Below are 6650 nucleotides of genomic sequence, written 5' to 3'. Positions count from 1 at the left end.
ATATATATTTTTATTTTTTTTCAAACTGCCTGCTTATTGAGAGGCACAGTTTGTACTTCTCATCCACGGGTCGTTGCCTGGGTTTCCCTGGGTGACAATGCTGTGACGTGCACAAGCAGGATTGTGTGTGTGCGCACTTTGTCCTCTAGGTGTCAGGCTGCACCTGCAGTATTTTTTCGGGCATCTGAAAGCGTTTGACATGATGGGGCGCAAACAAATTATTGCCATCGCTCATTTTATTGCATGGAATACCCCATAACTCAAGTCTCATAAATCACGATTGCACTTGAACGTCGTTTTTTGCTTTTTTTGTGAAGAGGAGCGGGGCAGTGAGTCCAACAGGAGTGAGTGTCCATCACTGGGGGTCCTCCTTGTGTGCAATGTCCTCTTTGTCTCTGCAGTGTTATTGTGGAATTCAGACAGTCATCGCAACTCCCCGGCTCTTATGTGACCGATGGTTTGTCTCACACAGCAGAGAGAGAGGCCCGGGCCATAATAATGGACACAGCGTGACATAACATATCACAAGAAGTGATGGATATAGGACCTGAGCAGCCACTGAGAACATTAGCTCTGTTTTTGTGGGTTTGAGGAATTTGTAGTTTATTTTTCACCAACTACAAATTCAGTTCCATAACACGGGCTCCAAAAAAAAAAATACCTCCCCCTCTTCCCATCAGCGGAGTCAGGCTCAGTTGAATTTCATTGAAAAAATGTTTTGTCTTCATAAATGTTTTTGGGGGGGTGGGGCGAGATACCAGAACAACATGCGGAGAGATAAAGACGGTTCAACAACTAAAAGGGGTCCAACACTGAGTCTTGGCATGGGGATGGGCATTTTTGGAATTCTGCATCTGATCCCGGCGTGGATCTGGTCCCAGCATAGCAGATCCTAGTCTTCTCTGAGCCCCAACAACTGGGACCAGCCAACTTATCCCAGCTAGGCACTTACTCTCACTTTGAGCTGTGAGGCATTTGGCTGTTGTTTGCTATAGTATTTTAGCTTTGTTTGCATTTACAATTTTTCTTGTGTGTGTGTGTAAATTAGATGGATTTTGGTCGTGTTCACCACAAAGACTGGCTTTGAAAAAGGGTAAATTCACCTTTAAAACAATCAATGCAACTCTTTCTTTTTTTTCTTGTCTTGAGCTGAGGCCTTCAGTGCCATTGTTCCTCAGTGCGGAAACATCCACGCCGCGTTCAGTGCCTGGGATTTGCATTCTGTACCTGAGTTGCACTGCTGTGGAATGTAATGGGCACTGACACTGGTTTAATAAGTGCATGTACACCCAGGGCCAAATGCAATTACATGCTCTCACAAGCAACCATCAAAAAAGAGGCAGCTGTTAACAGCCACTCACCGCGGATGGTCATGCAGTTAACTGTATTTGCAGGGCAGGCGGTGAGAGGACAGAGTAGAAAGACAGGGGAATCGGGGGGGGGGAGGCTAAACTCATTACGGGGCAGATAGCGGAGTAGCATCTGTCAGCATTGGCCCTTCACCATAGCCCCTTTCGCCTGACTCAGTTTCACCAGTGAAAGTCAAACCGCGGCTTTCCAGTCAGTGTTTTGCACACATCCTGCAGAAGTGTGGGAAATGCCATGAACTGCCTCTTTGGGAAGGAGGATGTTTTGTAGATTTTTTTTTCGCAAATGCTCACATTGGCCCCCATATTTTCGTGCCTCTCTCGAAGGCCATCGCCGTTACGGTCAAATCGCAGACCAAAGCATCTACTTCTCCGAAGGATAAATGCCCGGTGATGTTCCGGGGGAATCCCACAAGGCAGTTCGACATTTACAGCTTTTCTGGATGTACTTTTCAAAATCCTCAAAGACTCATTCAGACCATCTGAAGGAAACAATAACCATCCACTGCCCAATACAAAATACTTGAAAGCGATATTCATGAAAACATAAAATATAATCAATATAGACAAAAAAAACTAACAATCTAATCACTAAATTCGTTGTTGTAGCCTACATTATCAATGATGCTGACACTTCGGTTAGAGATTTGCCATTTAAGTGTTTTATGATAGGAGTGTCATATGTTGCCTCATGTTTCTAGCCTCAAAACATGATGGGGGGGGGCTATAGAGGCCTCCACACACACACACACACACACACACACACACACACACATATGCAGCAGTAGCCGACTCCCCAAGGCCTTTAATGTGTAAAATCGGTTTTGAAGGAGTTGGCCTTCAAACCTGCATCATTTCCGGCTATCTTTGTTTGGATTAGGAGACAGAGACACAGCTGGGGAAACAGAAACCATCCAGATAGTTTGAAAACTTTATAGATTCTGTAAATATATTCTGAACCCGCCATAAGGTAGGCTATACTGTTAAATTGCATTCTGTTTCGGGGGTTTTTTTGTGCATGTTCGACTTATTGTCTTTGTTCAGTTGAAAGGAACATGTGCCGACATGATCGAGTCCAGTTTGGATAAACATCGTCAAAGTTTAAAGTCACAGCACCGCTGTCCCAGCACACGTGGCACAGTTCTAATCACCACTCGTCAAATTTTCAAGCAAAGACAAACAAAAGAAGCGTTGGGAATTAAAATCGTCACCAGCAGACATTCCTGCTTCAGGGAACCTGCACACCTTACAAGGCAGAGCTTGCACTCCGCTGTCTGCTCTGACAAGTCAATAAAACCCACTGGTATGCCGAACATTTTTGGAAGGCAAGATAGATATGAGGCCGTGGTGGAATTTGATCAGGCGGGGAGCCAGCCTTCTGTTCATTACAGAGCTCTCCAGCAGTAACACACCCTCCCGGTGAGCACACCTCAACCTGAGGAAAAGTATTACTGACTGGCACGTCAAGAGCCCGCGCCCACCCTTGGCCTCCCCTCACCTGCCTGTCTTCATCGCTGTCACACATGCATGTGCTCACGCCCACACAAGCTACATACAATACACGCACACACACACACACACACACACACACATCATGCACCTCACTCACTCTCTCTCTCTCTCTCTCTGTGCCTCTCTCTGAATTTCTCCAAAGTTGCAATGGGAGGGATGGCAGGGAAGTGGAAAATATGAAAAGGCTCGAAAATCCGGGGCAGATGTGAGCTGACAGGGTGGGAGAGATGGAAGTGGACTGGGAGCAATGGGTGTAAGTGAGAATCACAGGATTTAGCTGCGAATCTGTGTTGGATTGTTATCTGACACTGTCGAGGTGCGGGCAGGGGATCGTACGCTGAAAAGACTCTCATTTTTGGAAGGTGTCCATTTTATTTGTCGAACTCGAAACGGCCAAAGCCTCATATTAGCTTCAGATAAACTAATACATGTTCGCACAGAACTGCACAGACTGTGGATTTGCCCCCCCCCCCCCCCCCCCCCATCACTTTCACTGAGAGGAGGTATCTCAATATTTCTGGTATGAGCACAAGGAATTCATAAAGCAAGTAAAACCTTTTGTCAGTGTTCATTTGGGCACCTGACAGACTTGAAAAGTAATACTGCAGCATGTGTGTGCGGAGGAGACCTCATTCCAGCGGCGACCTTCCTTTTAGGATTATCTCCCCTGAGCTATTTCCTGCCTCACCTTGACTTTGGGCCAATCAGAGCCCAGCGATACAGATTCGCCCTCAGAATCGGTCCGTAAATCTTTCCAGACATATCTTTTTAAACGGATCACAAGCTGTAAACTAAGGACTTTTATCAATGACTTGCAAAATCATTTAGGAATAATGTGAGGTCACTGAACTGTATTCACTGTTTGCCGCGATAAAGGTGACAGTCGTCCCATCCTGAAAGGTGCAGCAAAACTGACAATTGACAACTTGCACGATTTAGCATGCATTGCAGAAAAACTACTGCTCCCTCACAGTGTAGTAGCAGTTGGACCTCTCCAACTTGCATTCAAATACTCCCCCAAAGCATACATTTTCGTGCTGCATGTTTTGAGCCTTTCCCTTCAGTTTTTTTTTCTCTCTCTCTCAGAAACGTGCATACGGGTTTCTTGTGTGCCGGCGTGTGTGTGCATACTGCAGTACTATAGATAAAGGTTCCTCTGAATAAAGCGACACCTCAGAGACCTGCATAGCTGTGGCCGAACACGATGCACTCCAGGTTTAAGATATTTCCTCTTTTTTCCGAATGATACACACTGCACTGTGTGGAGGTGAACATAAACTTTCCCCTGATATGGACTTGGTATCATAAAAGGGCCTTTACTGTTACTGTACTCGGGGATAAACATCATCCTTGTATATCATGTTTTCCCTTGTAATTATGTCATAATTCAAAGGCTTCCCTGGCGAGGCTAAAAACAGTCAGGTACGTCACCGTGCAACAAACTCTTCTCTGAGGAACGGGGCCTATTAATTGTCAGGATATAATTACATTCACAACACCCCGAGGACCCGTCTCGTTTAGTCATCTCGGAGTTACTGCTCCAAACTATAATTAGGGAATGTAATCACACAGGTATGGACCTCCAGGATTTATTTTTCAGCACGACTGAAGGCTGATTGAAACGACATCTGTGGTTGGGCACCAGGCGGGGAAGTGTTTACAACCTGGCGCGTGTTCAACGGCCACATGCAGTGTGGCACCAGGCAGCGTACCGTACCAGCACAGTTCACGGTTTACGTACGCAGGCGTGCACACACGCATGGGTGCTCCTGCTAATTTGTTTGACGTGTGCATGTTCCTGTTAGCTTAGTCGTTCCTTAAGTGGCGCATGCACGCATTGGGGCCCTTGTGTGGTTATGCCACTCTCATGTGGCACTGTTTGCCAGTGGCAACAAGTGACCTCACCCCGTTATGTGTTTCCGATCTCACGCGTCGTCCAATGAACGACTCATTTGTCACCTCTTCATGCACCCTCTCTTTCTCCCCCGGCTCTCTCTGGCCATTAAAACACCTCTTACCTCTTTCCCTGACTCAAGAGAACGGAAGACGGGCCGGGGACAACATAAAGTGACGGCACACTATGAAGTGATTGTGAGTTATTTCTCTTTGAGAAGTGAAAAATCACCTCAAGAACATTTATGTGATTTAGATCCTGATGTTTGAACCTGGGTAACACTGAAGTCAGTGTGTGACTAGGTAAGTGTAGTTCTGCAGCTCCTTCACCGTCGTATCTGTGGGCTTTTGTTTTTTTGAGACGCTCCAAGACAATTAGTGCAGAAAAAAAAAATCAATAAAAAGTATAATATTTTGACCTCTAGGTATCAAAGGTGGAATAGCAAGCAGAAAAAACCGCCCCACCCAGAACCCTCAGGGTCCTCAGTGACTCCAGGTTCACGGTGTAACAGTTGAAAAACAGGGGTCCAAACTTAAGACCCTGTTTTGAGGTTCAATTTGTTTAAATGAGATCAGTTGCCCCGATGGTGCCACAAGGGTGTATCTTGAATTAAGCCTCAGAGTTTGAATATTTGATGGAAACCCCTGCGTAATGAGTCGGGGGTATTGAGTTTCTAAAGATGAGGTGGCCCCATTTCGTTTGTATCATTCACGTGCATGAGGAGACATGCACGCACAAGAGCAAACAGGCGATGCAATACACATTCCTGCTGCCAGTTTCACATTGGAAGAAATGCAGAACTGTGCCAATGTAAACGATGAATGATTTTAAAACATTTTTTCGAAAACAGTTTTGTTTCACGAGGAAGAAGATACGGCCGGCGTGTTCGTCGGGCCTCATTTTTGGTTAAGGAAACCCCTGAACATAAATATAGCTGTTTGTTTACAAGGAAACGAGACGGGGCACCTTTAAGTATATGTTGTGCGCACAAGCTGCACTTTCTCATGTGAAATTCCCTTTGATCAAATTACCACATGCCAAGTAATGATCACTAACTCGGGGGAATTACACACGGAATATAAATGGAGAGATCAGGGGCCCACGGCCCTATCATCTTCCCTGACTTGTGATGTTACCAAACAATCCCTTGACACATCCGCTTTGGCCAAACCGGACAAAAAGATCTGACCCCGGAAAAAGTTCAGATTATAAAAACAGTGAGCGACAGAGAAGTTATTGCATCACTGGGATACTGTAGTGAGGAGACGACAGAGGTTAACAAACATCCAACTCACAGAACTTTCACGAGTTTTTTTCTCACCCCCCTCATGATCTTAGGCTGATGACTTGATCTTCTTCATATATCGAACAGTGATTAATGAAACGACTAGCTACGGTCCACGCAGGGAGGTAACGTTGATCGTCTCCGCCGCTGCCCTGAGTGGAATACTAACCAAGACCATGGACCTGAAAGCGTCGCGCTCCTCCAGAAGTTGAGTCGCAGAAAAAGTGGGTGAGCGATGTTTTTCTTCCCCTGGGGGGGCTTGAATCATGCACGTACAGCAGAAAACACGGCTCCAGTGAGCAGGGAGCCGAAGATGGGGCCAGGGGAACAATGACACATCATGTATCATCTTACACGTCCCAGCGCTGCTCCGACTTAAGCCCTCGACAGCAGAATGATTGAGTAACAACTTACCATAAAACCACTCCCAACCAATTTCACATCTAAGTGTGTGTGTGTGCGTGTGTGTGTGTGTGTGTGTGTGTGCAGGCTTCACATTTGTCCTTCAGCGCACGTTGACTGAACATGCTGTATCACTGTATCCCCTCTGGATTTCTGTAAATAAGACAGATACAGTATGATGGCTAGAGCA

Source organism: Scophthalmus maximus, chromosome 10 (genome assembly GCF_022379125.1).
Source record: "Scophthalmus maximus strain ysfricsl-2021 chromosome 10, ASM2237912v1, whole genome shotgun sequence".
NCBI lineage: Eukaryota > Metazoa > Chordata > Actinopteri > Pleuronectiformes > Scophthalmidae > Scophthalmus > Scophthalmus maximus.
Note: the sequence above shows the minus strand (reverse complement) of the source record.